We start from the raw sequence: 17,536 nt of genomic DNA, 5'->3' as shown, positions 1-17,536 counted from the left end.
CAGAGGAGGATCGAAGGGCCAAATGGCCTCCTCCCGCTCCTATCTTCTATGTTTCTATGTAATATCGAGGTTATTTATGAAGGCCGCATTCTCAGCCTTGCTCCTGGCCTGAGGTGTGAATCCTCCGTTAAATCACCGCCAGTCAGTTCTCCTCTTTGATGACACGGAAATTTATCTGGGACTGTGGGCTTGGCTTTTATTTTATAAGCAATGGACACATCACATCCCTGACACATTGCTCCGATATAAAACTGTGTAAAGAAATAAAAGCTTGGCCTGTAAACCGGGAGTATTCCTAAAATATCATTTAATTAATGGTTTTGAAATTGATCATTTCGGGAATATTATCCAGAAATAAAATCAACTGCACAAAGGCTCCAGACGCTTGACGTGATTTGAACAGGAAACTTTCATAATATGGGAGTAAGTCCCGCTATCGTCGCGCCACAAGCACATGCCGTGTCGCTGCTATACAGACCTGATTTTCCTCATTAAACTGTATCATTTCAGTTCATTCTTTTTGGAGCTGTTTCTGGAGGTGTTACTGAGTCGGGAATGTAGGAACTGGACCGTAGTTTTTTTTTGAAGGTAACAGCAGCTAGAGTTTTCCCATGAAATGTTCTGGTGTCTGGGAATCAGCGGAGAGAACTGGATTGGATTGAGGATTGGCTGACTGACAGGGAGCAGAGGGTCGGGATAAATGGGGGAAAAATGGATCCTTCTTAGGCTGGCGAACTGTAACAAGCGGGGTGCCACAGGGGCCAGTCCTCGGATCTCAACTCTTTCCAATCTATATCAATGATCTGCAAGCAGGGACAGAGTGTAACACGACAAAATTTGTGAATAATACACAATTTGTGGGAAAGCAGGCGGTGAAGAGGATGTAAAAATATTCCAGATGGATCTAGATATACTCGGAGAATTGGATAGCTTTTGGCAGATGGAGTTCAATGTGGATAAATGCGAAAGGCAAATTATTATCCTTCTGGAAAGCAGTTTCAAAATCTGTCTGGACAGAGGGATCTGGCTGTCTCTGTCCAGAATCACAGAAAGTCAGTATGCGGGTAAAATGTATAATTTAAAAGGCAATTTGAATGTAAGCATATATTGCAAAAGAACTGGAGTAAGAAAGTAGAGAAATATTGTTTCAATTGTGTTGATGAAGCCACAACTGGAATATTGTGTCCAGTTTTGGTCCCCTTATTTGTAGAAAGATGAGGTGGTATTACATCCAGCACTTTTTCCCTTCCTTCTCTATGTGCGGTATGCTTTGTCTGCAAGAAACCATACCTTTCACTGTGTACTATTTCATGTGACAAAAATAAATCAAATCCAATCAAATCCGGCTGCCAGAATGAGATTACCGACGCGACTGACGAGTTACAACCACAGGTCGACTTGGCGAGTGGTGAAAACTGATATCACTGCTTCTGATCTTCACCAGAACAGACAGTGAAATGGAACATTGTTCGGGAACGTTCCTGATTTTACAATGTTGTTACGAAAGAAATGGTTAATAATCTGTGGGAGATATTGAAAAAATATGTCCATTTGACAGGCTTTGGTGGTTGGCTCGTTGGTCTAGGGGTATGATTCTCGCTTAGGGTTACGGTATTAAAATGCGAGAGGTCCGGGGTTCAAATCCCGGACAAGCCCCAGAATTATTTTTATTTTTTTTCCAAAGTAGATTCCGAAAATGATTAAAATCAGGAGCAGATTCAAGTTCCCGAGAAATCATTGCAGAGAATATAATACTGCAGAACATGGTCCATTTACCAGTAACCAGATCGTTGTCTGGGATGGAGAATTTGAGCTGTGAAGAGAGACTGGATTGGATCAGACTGTTTTATTCAGAGCAGTGAAGGCTGAGAGGAGACCTGATTGAGGTATATAAGGAATGGACAGGGTGGATAGGAAGCTGCTGCTGCCTTATAGCACGGGCATTCGACCTCTGACCTTCGGGTAAGCGTTCTCCAAGGCGGCCTTCACGACACACGACAGCGCAGAATCGCTGAGCAGAGACTGATAGCCAAGTTCCGCACACATGTGGAAGGGTCTCAACCGGGATCTTGGGTTCATGTCGCCCTATCTGTAACCCCCCGTGACTTGTCTGGGTTTGCAAACCCTCAATTACTGTACTGTCTGGAGACAATACACATCTCTTTAACCTATGCATAATGCTCTTTCCACTCACATTTTCGTCATTTTTAAGACTTGAATTGCAGGTTAGGTGTAAAGATTCGCATTCTAATCAGTAATCTGTAAACTGTCTATGCTGTTATATGCTCTGTCTGAGGCCAGAACTCTCCATTCACCTGGCGAAGGGCAAACCCTAAAAGCTCGTCAATGATCTGGATGATAATGTGGTAAATTGGTTCAGTAAATTTGCTGACGATATAAAGATGGAAGGAGTAGTGGACAGTGAGGATGGTTTTCAAAGCTTACAGAGGGATTTGAGTCAGCTAGAAAAATGGGCAGAAGAATGGCAGATGGAGTTTAATGCAGGCAAGCGTGAGGTGTTGCACTTTGGAAGGGCAAACCAAGCTAGAACATACAAAGTTAACGGTAGGACACTGAAGAGTGCAGTAGAACAGAAGGATCTGGGAATACAGATACAGAATTCCCTAAAAGTGGCGTCACAGGTAGATAGGGTCGTAAAGAGTGCTTTTGAAAATTGGCCTTTATAAATCAAAGTATTGAGTATAAGAGTTGGAATGTTATGGTGAGGCTGTATAAGACATTGGTGAGGCCGAATTTAGAGTACTGCATGCAGTTTTGGTCACCTAATTACAAGAAGGATATTAATAAGGTTGAAAGAGTGCAGAGAAGGTTTACAAGGATGTTGCCGGGATTTGAGAAACTGAGTTACAGAGAAAGGTTGAATAGGTTAGGACTTTATTCCCTGGATCTTAGAAGAATGGGGGGAGATTTGATAGACGCGTACAAAATTATAATGGGTATAGATAGAGTGAATGCAAATAGACTTTTTCAACGGAGACGAGGGGAGGAAAAAAAAGTAGAGGACATGGGTTAAGGGTGAAGGGGAAAGGTTAAAGGGAATATTGGGGGGGGGAGGGCTTCTTCACACAGAGAGCGGTGGGAGTGTGGAATGAGCTGCCGGATGAAGTGGTAAATGCGGGCTCATTTTTAACATTGAAGAAAAGCTTGGACAGGTACATGGATGAGAGGGGTGCGGAAGGGTATGGTTCAGGTGCAGGTAAGTGGGACTAGGTAGAAAAATGGTTCGGCACAGCCAGGGAAGGCCAAAAGGCCTGTTTCTGTGCTGTAATGTTCTATGGGAATGGGGAATAAATGCTGCAGCTGCGGCGCAAAGAATGACATGTTGGACTTTTCATCGTTGTCTGGTGAGATATTCAAAGATTGTGGTCAGGAACTCATTTGAGTCGGCTTTTTAGATAAGGAACTGGTGGATCAATGCTTTCAGAGAAGTGAAACTGCCGCCCCGAAAGTCAAACAATCCCCACGGTGCAGAAGAAGGGCATTCGGCCCATCGAGACTACACCAACAGCAATCCGACCCAGGCCGCATCCCCACACACTGAGTTTACCCCCAATAAAGGGGCAGTGAAGACGTATTTCCGACGAGGATGGGATGCAAACCCAAATGTGTAGAACGCAATGAAGTAGCAATCCATCGCCTTCACCACTGGGCCACCTCGTCATACAAAAATGCCCTTTCTAATCATCTCTTGAACAAAGAACACATTTCTCCTGTAGGATAATGTTGTGTTTCTACTTTCTCGTTAATTTTGCTTCGTTGTTACCCTTCCATTCTATTTAAATCCCGAGAAAATAAAGAGGGAGACAATTCCCTGTTTGGTTTTTGAATTCACCAAACACAACACAGATGTAAAAGGCCCGAAAGGTCTGTGAGCTTGTGGTGCAACGGTAGCGCGTCTGACTCCAGATCAGAAGGTTGTGTGTTCAAATCACGTCAGATTCAAGGAACATTTATTCATCCGCCCTCGGATTTTGGATCTGGATAAAGTTTATTGCTCCTGAAATGACGAATTTCAAAACGATGAGAGATACAGTACTTTATGTATATGCTCAATCTGCGCCTGTACCTCGGGCAATAAAAAGACAATATAATGAAAGAAATGTATCTCAGTTGTAAAGCACTTTGAAACTTCCAGCCGTTTGGAAAAAAAAACACATTTCGAGACACGATAAAAGCAAAATACTGCCGATGCTGGAATCTGAAACAACAAATGAAAATGCTGGAAAAACTCAGCAGGTCTGACATCATCTGTGGCGAGAGACCAGCTGAGATTGTCCAGAATGTTTAGACTTCAAGACACCCCGTCTTTCCTCCAAAATTAAAAAGAACATGCGGTTTGATATGAACGGGAAACGCACCTTTCTGTCTCCACCTGATTTGTGTTTTTTTTCTTCATGCACCCATCTCATTCTCTTTCCTGCTAATCCAAAAGTCTTAATTAATGCGTTGAAGCCGCTGTTTGCTGCATTAAATGGTTATCCGTATTGGGGAAAATAACTGATCTCGTCAGAAGTGAGTTGTCGTTCCGGAAGTGTAAATGGCAAGTGTACAATGCGTTTCGTCAATTACAGGGTTAGTTCCTCGTTAGTATAGTGGTTAGTATCCCTGCCTGTCACACGGGAGAGCGGGGTTCAGTTCCCCGACGGGGAGTTCATCGCAATTTTATTATGCCAAATTGTACGTGTGTTGTTCTCTCATTTTGAAAACGGCAAAAATAAAAGACTGTCAAGAATTGAAACTTTCGAAAATGGAAATCTTTACATTTGTACCGACACTTTTCGTGACCCGAGATCAACGTTCGTTCAATTCATCAGCATTTTGGCTCACCTTTGACGTGGCGACGCCACGGAGTCAACACCTTGAACATTACCCTGACATTAGCACAATGTCAATAAATGCTGTGATTTCATATTTTTCAGTTCTATTTTTGGATGATCCACTGATTCCTAGATCCCCGAAAATACCAAGGAAACCCCCAATGTTTTTCAATATTGGAAATCCCTTTGAGTCTGTGAGTTGTGAAGATTCATGCAGCGTGAGGAATGGAATATTAATGCATGATTGTAAGAGCAGGAAGGTTCACTTCGAGCTGGACAACATTTTGGTGAGGCCACCGCTGGAGGACAGTGTGCAGTTCTGGTCAAATCACTACAGTAAGGATTTGATTGCACTGGGGAGGGTGCAGTGTCCATTTACCAGGGACCAGATCGTAGACTGGGATGGAGAATTTGAGCTATGAAGAGAGATTGGATTGGATCAGATTATTTTATTTAGAGCAGTGAAGGCTGAGAGGAGACCTGATTGAGGTGTATAAGAAACGGACAGGGTGGATAGGAAGCTGCTGCTGCCTCACAGCACCAGGGACCCGGGTTTGATTCCCGGTTTGACTCAGTGTCTGTGTAGAGTCTCCATGTTTCCCCGTGTTTGCGTAGATTTTCTCTGGATGAGCAAAGATCAAAGAAAATTACAGCACAGAAACAGGCCCTTCGGCCTTCCAAGCCTGCATCGATCATGCTACCCGACTTATCTAAACCCTCCTTCCATTCCGGGGACCAGATCCCTCTATTTCCATCTTATTCATGAATTTGTCAATACACCGCTAAGAAGTCACTACCGTATCCATTTCCACTACATCCGTGGCAAAGAGTTCCAGGCACCCACCACTCCTTCCCTCATACATCTCCTTTAAACCTTGTCCCTCACATCTTAAACCTTTGCCTCCGAGAGACTGATTCTTTCACCCAGGGGGAAAAAAAAAGCTTCTGACTATCCACTCTGTCCATGCCTCTCGCAATCTTGTGGACTTCTCGCAAGTCGCCCCTCAACCTCCTTCATTCCAGTGAGGACAAAACAAGTTTCTCGAACCCCTCCTCATAGCTAATGCCATCCTTAGCAGGCAACATCCTAGTAAATCTTTTCTGCACCCTCTCCAAAGCCTCCACGTTCTTCTGGTAGTTTGGCGGACGGAACTGAACACTAAATTCCAAGTGCAGCCTCAGTAAGGTTCTGTAAAGCAGCAACATGACTTGCCAATTTTTAAACTCAATGTCTCAGCCGACGAATGCAAGAATGCTATGTGCCTCCTTGACTACCTTCTCCACCAGCATTGCCAATTTCAAAGACCTGTGGACCTGTCCACTCAGATCCCTTTGGCTATCAATACTCTTATGGGTTCTGCCATTTACTATATATTTCCTATCTGTATTAGACCTTCCAAAATGAATGAACCCACATTTCTCCGGATTAAATTCCATCGGCCATCTCTCTGCCCAAGTCTCCAACTGATCTATATTCTGCTGTATCCTCTGATGGCCCTCATCACTACCCACAAATCCACCATCGTTTGTGTTGTCTGCAAACTTACTAATCAAATCAGTTACATTTTCCACCAAATAATTTATATATTACAAACAGCAAATGTCCCAGCACTGATCCCTGAGGAACACCACTTGCCACAGCCCTCTATTCAGAAACAAATCCTTCCATTGTGATCCTCTGTCTTCTTTGACTGGGTAAGAAGTCTCACAATACCAGGTAAGAGTCCAATCAATTTATTTGATCGTAAACTCACATGCTTCCGGGGTTTGCCCCTTTGTCGGGTGATGACGCAAGGATATTTTGGCCTTGGAGGGAGTGCAGAGGAGGTTTACTAGGCTGATGCCGGAGTTGAGGGGGTTGAGCTATGAGGAGAGGCTGAATAAACTAGGCTTGTACTCGTTAGAGTTTAGAAGAATGAGGAGAGATCTCATTGAGACATATAAGATGATGAATGGGATGGATAGGATAGAGGTGGAGAGGCTCTTCCCGCTCAGAAAGGACAGTAAGACTAAAGGCCACAGCCTCAAGATAAAGTGGGGCGGTTTAGAACGGAGTTGAAGAGGAACTTCTTCACTCAAAGGGTGGTGAATCTCTGGAATTCTCTGCCCGTTGAAGTGGTGGAGGCTGCCTCGCTAGATATATTTAAGACGCGGGTGGATAGGTTTTTGATAGGCAAGGGGATTAAGGGTTATGTGGAGAGGGCGGGAATGTGGAACTGAGACACGACAGGTCAGCCATGATCTTATTGAATGGCGGGGCAGGCTCAAGGGGCTAGGTGGCCTACTCCTGCTCCGATTTCGTATGTTCTTATGTTCTTATGAATGGGCAAACCCAGAAAGCTTGTGGGTTTACGATCAAATAAACCGATTGGACATTAACCTGGTGTTTTGAGACTTCTTACTGTGTTTACCCCAAACCAACGCCGGCATCTCTACATCATGACTTCATCAAAACAGACAGTGAAATGGAACATTGTTCAATAAATCTCTCAGTGGTCAAAAAAAATTGCCTAACTTTGGGACACTTTGAAAAGTTCAGGGGATAGGTTGTCGTGGGTGGCTCGTTGGTCTAGGGGTATGATTCTCGCTTTGGGCACAGTATTAGAATGCGAAAGGTCCCGGGTTCAAATCCCGGACGAGCCCTGAAATTTTTTTTCTAAAGATAATGAAGGTGGCGACAACGAATGAAAGACGAAGCAGTGTTTACCTCCCGGGAACTCATTGCAGAGAAAATATCTCTGCAGAACTCGGAAAGCAACCATACAGTCTGACAGGACTGGGAATCCCAGTCAGATTTTAATTTTTCCATGTTTTCCTTCAATTCCGGTGTCCCCAAAGATTAGCGCGGGCCTCTGGATTACCAGCCCAGTGACATCACCTTTCATCCCTGTAATCAGAAACACTTCACTCAGCTCGTTATTAAACCTCTTCCTCCACAGAATTTTATTAAACTATTTGCTACAAAGCATGTTGCTCCATTCGGGGGCATCAATAATTTATTAAGATCACACAAAAAAGATAGATTTCCTCGGAGGAGGCTAAAATAATGAGGTGAGAAAATGTAATGGACAAAACAACAAGGAAATACATTCTGAGAAAGCGCCCCGCAATGTTTGTAAGAAAATGCAGAGCTTTCAGCTGAAGAAGGAAATCTCAGTTTGCCGGAAGTTTTACCAGATTTCGGCATAAAACGACCGCGACAGGACTCGAACCAGTAATCTTCTGATACCATCATCACCAGGATTACCGAAGTCAGACACCTTATCCATTAGGCCACGCGGTCAACAAATGCAAGGCATCCCCAAATGCTAGCGCCATGTGAATAACTGCCGTGATCATATTTATTATCAGTTTTGTTTTTAGTTACTTCTCTGATTCCCAGATGCCAAAAAAATTAAGTGGAATCCCCAGAGTTTGTCAACAGCAGAAACCTAACGTCCACTTCTAACATTCTTTTGGTGCCTGTCTGTGTGGAGATTGCACGCTCTCCCCGTGTCTGCGTGGGTTTCCTTCGGATGCTCCGGTTTCCTCCCATCTCCAACGACGAGCAAATTTGGTGGATTGGCCAGGCTAAATTGACCCTGATTGTTAGGCGGATTAGCAGATTAATTACGTAGAGTGACAGGGAGGGATTCACTGTCGGAGAGTCGGTGCAGAATATCTGGGCCGAATGGCCTCCTTCCGCACTGTCGGGATGCTTTGCCTCCTGTACTTCTGTCTTCAATCTTCAATGCCTGTCCCCGAATCCTTCTGCTAGCAGCTAATGCAGCAACTTCCCCCTGTGTACCTTAGTTCAATATGTTCTACTCTTTTACACCTCTCTTCCAGCGCCACTCAATCCCTTTTGCTGCAAAGAGAGAAACTCCGAGTTATCCAGCCATACCTTGGAGCTAAAATCCCTCACCGCTGGATCCAAAACAGTAAATCTCCTTTCCCCCTTCATAAGGACTCTCACACACTTTGTAAAGTCTGGTTACCGGATCTGGGGGCAATCCTAAAACAGCTACAGTTAATCAGGGCTTCATAAAGATTGAGCAGAACTTCCCAGTTTTTATACTCAGTATCTCCAGTTATGAAGCCAAACATCCAATCCGCCTTCCTGACAACTCTCTTAAAATCGTCTCTCTCCTTCAAAGATCTCTCTGACCCTCAGGTCCCCCAGAGCCTGCGCACTGCTCAGAACTGGACCATTCAGTTTCTATTGCCTTTCCCCATCTCTTCTGTCAAAATGCAGCACTGTTCCTGAGTGTGGGATTATTAATTTGTCTCTGCTACAAAATCAGTGAGAGTTGAGACTGCAGCTTCTGTTTCTCCACTGTTAGGCTGACAGCACCGTGGTTGTTCCCTCACCTCAGGGACAGCAGCAGTTTAAGAAAGCAGCAAACCACCACCTACTTAAGGCCGGTTAGGGATTGGCAATGAACGTTGGCCCAGTCAGTGGCACCCACCTCTCGAAATGAATAAAACAAATAAAAACTCGCAACTCCAACTGGAGACGGAGAGACACAGAACAAATCTCACTCACATGCATGTGTTGAATACAATATGAATCACCCAATCACATTCCCGAACAGAGGGTAAAAGGCAGTCGAAATTGAGCGATCGTGATCCACTTCCAGTTTAACCAGAGTTTTATACAAGAACAAAGAAGATCTTAACACAACAGACAACATTTTAACCCAACATGGAATATTATGAGATCAGATAATTAACATTAGCAAAACGGAAAACATCTTCACAGAGAATATTTTGACACAATAGAGCAGTGCAGAGGAGGTTCACTAGGCTGAGACCTGAGATGAGGAGGTTAGCCTATGAAGAGAGACTGGATAGACTGGGTCTGTACTCGTTGGAGTTTAGAAGGATGACGGGGGGATCTTATAGAGACATATAAGATAATGAAGGTGATAGATAGGATAGAGATAGAGAGATTCTTCCCGCTCAGAAAGGATAGCAAGACTAGAGGGCCCAGCCTCAAGATAAGGGGTGGGGGGCAGTTTAGATCAGATTTGAGGAGGAACTTCTTCACTCAAAGGGTGGTGAATCTCTGGTATTCACTGCCCATTGAAGTGGCGGAGGCTACCTCGCTAAGTATATTTAAGTGACGGGTAGATAGGTTTTTGATAGACAAGGGAATTAAGAGTTCTGGGGAGAAAGCGGGAAAGTGGAACTGATCCACTTCAGATCAGCCATGATCTTATTGAATGGCGGGGCAGGCTTGAAGGGCGAGATGGCCTACTCCTGCTCCTATTTCTTATGTTCTTATGTAACAGGGAACACGTTTACAGAACAGGACATGTATTAAGATAGTATTTTAAAAATATTGACACAAGATGGATCATATTTACACAGCCGGGAAGGCATTTTAGACAACAGCAGAAAACATTTCTCAACAACAGAGAGCACAGTTACACAGCAGGAAATATAATTACAAACACGTATTTGCAACAGAAAATTCCTTTTAAAATAGTGATCGACTCTCCAATTCTTTATCTTGCCGGTTTCCCAACACATTGTCTGTCGTTCCATGTGTCCAAGCAGTCTCTCATGCTGCTATTGTATTTTCGGTGTGATGCAGTGATGCCTCCTCACACTGGTGTTCCTATTAAACGATAGAGGAGTGACCATCTGTCTGACTACATTGATGGGCAGCAGAGTGAGACTTTTGTCGTAGCAGAGTGGCGCCGCGGAAGCGTGCTGGGCCCATAACCCAGAGGTCGATGGATCGAAACCATCCTCTGCTATTCCTGCTCATAGTGATGATGAAACAACTTAACGGTAAATGTGAAGCAGTTGTGCCTTTTACCTGGAGGACACAAACTGTTATTTGGCTTCCCTTTTCCCCGAAAAACCTCGATCTGTAGTAAATGGCTTTTTCTGCAACCAGAGCCTTACACAAGAAGAGGGAACATCTTAACACAACGTGCAACAATTTACAGACAAGAAAAGTCCTCACGGAGAATCTTTTTTACACAACAGGGAACACGTTTGCAAGGGAAGGCGATATGTGAACAGAAAAGAAGAAAAAATATTTACACAGCCGGAAACACGACAACAACGCAGCATATTTCACAACAGCAGAAAGAAAAAAAACACTCACCGACATTTGAGACAGTTACCTGGGTAAGATTGGCCTGGAGAGATATTGGCAAAACACGGATAATTGGGAATAACTCCGAGGTAAAAAGACAATGGGCAGCATGAACACTTTGGGCCGAAGGGCCTGTTTCCAGGCTGTGACCCTCTATATCATAAAGCACAGCAGGAAATATATTTACAAACAGTGAAACACTTTACACAACAACAGTGAACATCTTTGAGCAATAGTTCAAAGCAGGACAGCTGTACAGCAGGAAATATGCTTACAAGAATATATTTGCAACAGGAAACTAATTTAACATGTGAGTGATCAATTCCGGGTCCTGCCGGTTTCTCGGAACCTTTGTCTGTCGTCACTCATTTACAAACAGTCTCTTTTGCTGCTTTTGAGCGTGTCTTTCTCTGTCCATTGCATTTTTGGTGTTCTGCAGTGGAATTGTGTGGCCAGACTGAAGCTCCCTCACACTCGTGCTGGAGTTAAACAACAATGTGGAAGTGAATATCTGAATGGCTGCATTGATAGGCAGCAGGGGGGAGTTAGATTTACCAGATCAAAGTGACGCAGCGGAAGTGTGCTGGACTGATCATTCAGAGGTTGATGCATCGAAACCATTCTCTGCTATTTTCTGTTAACGATGATAACAAAACTACTTGACAACAATTATGCAATATTTCCGTGGAATATGCAAGCATTTACATTGGCTCCGCTTTTCTGTTTTCACCCTCAAACTGCAGTAAATCACATTGATCTGCATACAAGCTGTAGATACTGTGAACATGCACCAGGATATATTAGTGACCGAGGTCATGGTGTGCAGGGCACAATTTCAGAATTTGTGGATGATGTGAAAGTTGGGGGCATTGTGAACTCTGAGGAGGATAGTGTAAAACTGCAAAAAGGACAGAGACAAGTTGACGGAATGAGTGGAGAAGTTCCAGATGAAATTCAAAGCTGAGAATTGTGAAGTGATTCATTCTGGTAGGAAGATTATAGAGAGACAATGAAAAGTAAAAGGACCGGGTTCAATTCTGGCCTTTGGTGACTCTACGTATTTTCCACATTTTCTCTGTGCCCACTTGGCTTTCCTCCGGGTGCTCTGGTTCCCCCCGCACTCCATTCATTGGGTAAATGGACTTACTATCTATATTTCCCCTTATGTCTCCCAGTATGTTTAGATTAGGAGGATTAACAGGGTAAATAAGTGAGGTTGAGTGGATAGGTCAGAGAATCAGTGCACACTCAATGGGCCGAGTGGCCGGCCACCTTCTGCACTGTAGGGATTCAATGTTAGAGGTTGTCATGTTCCAGTCAAGAGTTCATCAAGAACCAGGTGAAAATATTCAAGATAGGGATCAAAATTGCACCGATTTAGTGCCTAATGTGCATATCTTTGGAAACTAAAGCAACATTTAACGTGGCCAATCCACCTCACCTGCACATCTTTGAACCACGGAGCAAACCAGAGAACCCAGAGGAAACCCACGGGGGAGAATGTGCAAAATCAGCAAAGGTCAGAACCAAAGTCAGGTCTCGGGGCTGTGAGGCGGGGGAGTGGGATTAGATAGAATGTTGTTTCAATAACACCAAATGGGTTGTTACTGTATTGTAAAGATTCTGTGGTTTGTGAATCTATAATATAATCCTATTGAATGGAGCAGCAGGCTTGAGGGACCATGTGATCGAATTCTGATCCGATTTATTGTGCTGCTGTGTCCAGGAAGCTGCTAATTGATTTCTCATCATTAAATCAGAATTTACTCCAAATATATAAATGCATCAACCCTGTGCTCAGTGACAAACACTGACTCGTGGTTAAGCAATGTCTCAGTTTTAATATCCTTATCCGTGTTTCCAAATCCGTCCACGTCCTCAGCTCTTCCTGCCTTTCGTCATCTCCAGCCCAACAATCCTCTGAGATATCTGAACTCCACTGATTCTGCCCTCGTGATAAGAAGTCTCACAACGCCAGGTTAAAGTCCAACAGATATATTTGTTAGCAAAACCACTAGCTTTCGGAGCGCTGCTCCTTTATCGCCTTACCTGATGTTCTTCTGAGAACTGAGACTGCAGCTTCTGTTTGTCAAGGAGAATCTCTCTGGATAAAGACGGAATTTACAAGGATTTCTGTCACTGAGACATTATCTGGCGGTCTGTGTCTCACTGCTCTAACTCACTCTATCCCTCTATCTCCACTCATCAACTCTATATGAAGGCGGGATCTTGTTGTTTAGTGACTGAGTGCACACAATCTGTATCTACATCTGATCAAATAGAATTCAGCTTGTGAACAATATCACCATTTGAACCAGCCCTGGGCACAGCTCTGATTGGCTGCAGCCCCCTGAATCTGGGGAACAGACAGTGTGAGCATCGCCGGCCTCAGAGGCTTTCACAGTTACTGAGCTGGGAAACTCCAACTCATCCCCGAGAATCCACAGCACAGAGCGAGAGGAGAGGAAAACCTGTCCTGGGAGCTGTTAATCTGAGACACAGTTTGAACTGTCAATGTGCAGATGTGAAGCTGCTCCTTCCATTCCCAATCTGCTATAACCAGGAGTTCCTAACGCCCAATAATGACCAGCTTGCAGCAATGTGTTTGAATGAACACGATGTCATATCATCCAAGCAGCATTTTGAAATGATCATTCAGTGTATTCTGATGAAATTTATTTTTCATGTTCTGTGTGTCATTCCACAAGAATCTTTCTCTGAAATGAGACCTTGTTTTGTCCTTGTGCTCCTGATGCTGTTGTTTTTCAATCTGCTCACATTCTGATTTCCCTCATGGAACCAGAGAAAGGGAACAGCACTGAATCATTCGGCTTATCTTGTCCATGCCAGCCCGAGGGCACCCAGGTGTCCTCTTCAAGCTCACCTTCCTGCGCTCGGCCCGGAGCCATGGAGCTGAAAGCATGATGGTGATCCACATACTTGGCACCAGAAAAAGGTCCGGCTCTGGGGCTGCCGGAAGCAAACACTTTCAGTGATAATCGCTGCGAGCAGGACGCGAACCTGCGCGGGGAAACCCCATTGGATTTCTAATCCAACACCGTAACCACTCGGCCATCGCAGCTCGGCAATTTTCCCACCTAATATAATCACCTCAGTAGCGTTCATACTAACTTCATCAGGCACCGTTATTGTCCAAAGCTCAGTGTGTGAGCTGAAATTTGTTCCTCTACTTTTGTATCTTTGTCTCTGACGGAGAAGTCATTTATTAGGTCAGAGACATGTTTTTGTATCTCAGTAATTTTTCATGAGAAACGAATTAGTTCCGAATAAAAAAAGAAAAAAAGAAAAATCTCTATTGTATTTCATTACAGTCAAATATTGCGTTCACCCTGTTTTTGTCCAGTCGGTTGGAAACGCAGGAGAAAGTGGATGAAGTTATAAATAAATTGTCAATGCGATGGCCGGGAATCGAGCGCGGGTCAACTGCTTGAAAGCAGCGCTGCTCACCACTATACCATCATCGCTCACGTCATTGAAACCGTTTTAATCAGTTATAATTACGGAAGTACCTCCGTTCCTGATTTCATCAGACACCAGGTCTGTCCATCGGACAGTTTGTAAACTGAACTTGGCTTCTCTCGTTTTTCGGGACAGTTTGGAGCCACCTTTTTACGATTGTTTCTGACTGAGAATTCATTGATTAGTTTTGAGGCCTTTTTTTTTCATTTAAACAAATTTTCCACTGACAACAATTTCAAACTAGATTTTCCATTAGACACAGATGGATCATAAAAATATTTATGTGAATGTTATTTAAGCAGACCCCCTCCCCTCCCCTCCCCTTCCCCCCTCCCCTCCCCCTCCTCTCGCCTGTTCTCAGCCAGACACTGACTGGTTACAAGTTTATTTTTCTTTTTACAGAAAATAAATCCCTGGCCCATGATCTGTTTTTCTCCTGTTCTCAGGCACATTCACTTTCAACAAGGCCGCAGTAACTGGTTTGAAGAGTCAGAGTCAGACTGCAGTCACCTCGTTTCTCTCTCCATCCCTTTACCTCAGAGTCACCTTACACCATATCCTGCAGCCTGATTTGGCCAAGTTGAGCGAATGGATCAATGATTGGCAGATGCAGTATATTTTGAATAAATGTGAAGTGATCCAATTTGTTAGCAAACACGGGAAGACAGATTATGTTCTGTTTGGTCATAAGTTAGGAGAAGAGAATGTGCAACCAGAACAGAGTGTCCTCATGCACCAGTCACTGAAGGGAAACATGCCGCTGTAGCAGGCAGTAAAAAATGCAAATGGCATGGTGGCCTTCATAGCGAGAGGTTTCGAGTACAGGTGCAGGGATGTCTTGATGTAATTATGCAGGGTCTTGGGGAGGCCACAGCTGCAGTTTTGTCTTCATATCTGAGGAAGGATGATCTTTGGACTGTGGGAGAAAACCCATGCAAACATTGGGAGAACATGCAAACTCCACACAGGCAGTGACCCAAGCCCCGAATCGAATCCAGGTCCCAGGAACTGTGAAGCAGCAACGCTAACCACTGTGTTACCATGCCGAGTCAAACCTATCCAACTGTGTTTGGTGTCTGTGAGATCTCCGAGTCTCTCTTGTGTAAAATAAAACGATTATCCAATCACGAAGTTCCCACTAATCCCCCTGCAGAGCCCCAAAGTTAGATTTCAAGGCACTGTTTCATTAAATTCAAGATTTGAGTTGGAAGTTAGAGAACATGTCAGCTATCCCGTGTCTGCATATCTTACCTCCAATCGTCACTTTATGTCACTGAATCCGCTACTCGTAATTAATGCAAGAGAAAATATAGAAATGAAGCATATCTTCCCTGATTTGATATATTAAAGAGGGCGGTAAAGTGGTACAGTAATTCGCACTGCTGTCCATGTTTGATTCGGGCCTTGGGTGACTGCATGGAGTTTGCACGTCCTCCTCGTGCCTGCGTGGGTTTCCTCTGGGTGCTCCAGTTTCCTCCCTCACTCCAAAGACTGGCTAGGTGCATTGGCCATGCTAAATTGGTCCTTAGGTTCCAAGGATGTGGAGGATCGGGGGATTAGCCATGGTAAAATTGCGCGAAATATGTTCTTTCAGAGAATCGGTTCAGACTCCTTGGGCTGACTGGTTTCCTTCTGCAATGCAGGGATTCTCTGCATACACAGTGTCTCCATTTATGAAACCAAGAATCCCATCCGTTTTCCTAACGACTCTTTCAAAATTTCCCTTCACCTTCAAATATCTCTCTGAACCTCAGATCCCTCTGAGCCTGCACACTGTATAGAACGGGACCATTCTGTTTCTATTGCCTCTCCCCATCTTTGCTGTCAGAATGCAGCACTGTTCCTGAGTGTGGGATTAATAATGTGTCTCTGCTACAATATCAGTGAGAGCTAAGGCTGCAGCTTCTGTTTCTCCAGGAGAATCGTTCTGGATAAAGCCGGAATTTATAAGGATTTTTATCACTGAGACATTATCTGGCCGTCTGTATCTCACTGTCCTGACTCACTCTGTCTCTGTCTATCCCTCTACCCTCACTGATCCACTCTATATGAAAGCAGGATGTTGTTTCGTGACTGAGTGCACACAATCTGTATCTTCATCTCATCAAATAGAATTCAGCTTGTGAACAATATCATTATTTCAACCAGCTCTGGGTTAACCCAGGCACAGCTCTGATTGGCTGCAGCCCCCTGAATCTGTGAAAGAAACTGCGAGAATCTCCAGCCTCAGAGGCTTTAACAGTTACTGAGCTGGGAAACTCCAACTAATCCCCGAGATTCCAGAGCACAGAGAGAGAGGAGAGGAAAACCTCTCTTGGGAGCTGTCAATCTGAGACACAGTTTGACCTGACAATGTGCAGATGTGAACCTGTTCCTTCCATTCCCAATCCGTTATTGCCAGGAACACCTAACACCCAGTAATGACCAGCTTGTAGCAATGTGTTTGAATGAACACGATGACATCTCATCTAAGCAGCATTTTGAAATTCTCATCCATTCAATGTATTCTGATGAAATGTATTTCTTATGCTCTGTGTGTCATCACATAAGAATCTTCCTCTGACATCAGACCTTGTTTTGTCCTTGTGATCCTGATGCTGATTTTTTCCTTCTGCTCACGTTATGATTTTGCTCATGGAACCATCGAAAGAACCGAAGTGACAGTCCCGAAGGAAGCCATTCGGCCCATCTTGTCCATACCAACCCGACGATACCCAGGTGTCCTTTCCAAACTCAGCTGCCTGGATCCTCATAACCCCACATATTTACCGTGCTAATCCCCCTGACACTGAGGGACTATTTAGCATGGCCAATCCCGCTAATATGGCGCTAATTTTCATGGCTGAGCTGCCGAATCTGGAAAGACAAAATCTGCCATTCGGGCCACAAAATGAAGCTGGAGTCTGCTTTGGATCTTCTGAAACCACATGTTTACCTGGTGGCAAACTCCTGTCCAAAACTGGGGTCCTGACTTGAACCTCAAAACACTGAGCGAATCATCAGCTCTCCGGCAATAAGGAGACGGAACAAATACACCACCGACGAGGATGGGATTCGAACCCCTGCGTGCAGGGCACAATGGATTAGCAGTCCATCGCCTTAACCACTCGGCCACCTCGTCATGCGG

At 44.3% G+C, this 17,536-nt stretch overlaps 4 non-coding genes across 4 annotated transcripts; 1 reads left to right on the top strand and 3 right to left on the bottom strand.

Moving 5' to 3' along the window:
* The first annotated feature begins 7,396 nt into the window (after window positions 1-7,396).
* Window positions 7,397-7,481, top strand: trnap-ugg (transfer RNA proline (anticodon UGG)). The gene is given in 2 exon segments: window positions 7,397-7,432; window positions 7,446-7,481. It is a non-coding gene; the product is annotated as a tRNA-Pro (tRNA).
* A 548-nt stretch (window positions 7,482-8,029) lies between these two features.
* On the bottom strand, window positions 8,030-8,121 carry trnar-ucg (transfer RNA arginine (anticodon UCG)). Its single transcript is given in 2 exon segments — window positions 8,030-8,065; window positions 8,085-8,121. It is a non-coding gene; the product is annotated as a tRNA-Arg (tRNA).
* Window positions 8,122-13,929: 5,808 nt separating this feature from the next.
* Window positions 13,930-14,011, bottom strand: trnas-aga (transfer RNA serine (anticodon AGA)). The gene has a single exon. It is a non-coding gene; the product is annotated as a tRNA-Ser (tRNA).
* Window positions 14,012-17,448: 3,437 nt separating this feature from the next.
* On the bottom strand, window positions 17,449-17,530 carry trnas-gcu (transfer RNA serine (anticodon GCU)). The gene has a single exon. It is a non-coding gene; the product is annotated as a tRNA-Ser (tRNA).
* Window positions 17,531-17,536: the final 6 nt, after the last annotated feature.

The sequence above is a fragment of the Carcharhinus amblyrhynchos genome, unplaced genomic scaffold (assembly GCF_965287045.1).
Source record: "Carcharhinus amblyrhynchos unplaced genomic scaffold, sCarAmb.v2.hapA scaffold_42, whole genome shotgun sequence".
Classification (NCBI taxonomy): domain Eukaryota; kingdom Metazoa; phylum Chordata; class Chondrichthyes; order Carcharhiniformes; family Carcharhinidae; genus Carcharhinus; species Carcharhinus amblyrhynchos.
The sequence above is the reverse complement of the archived record's forward strand: the minus strand, read 5'-3'. Positions and strand labels throughout refer to the sequence as shown.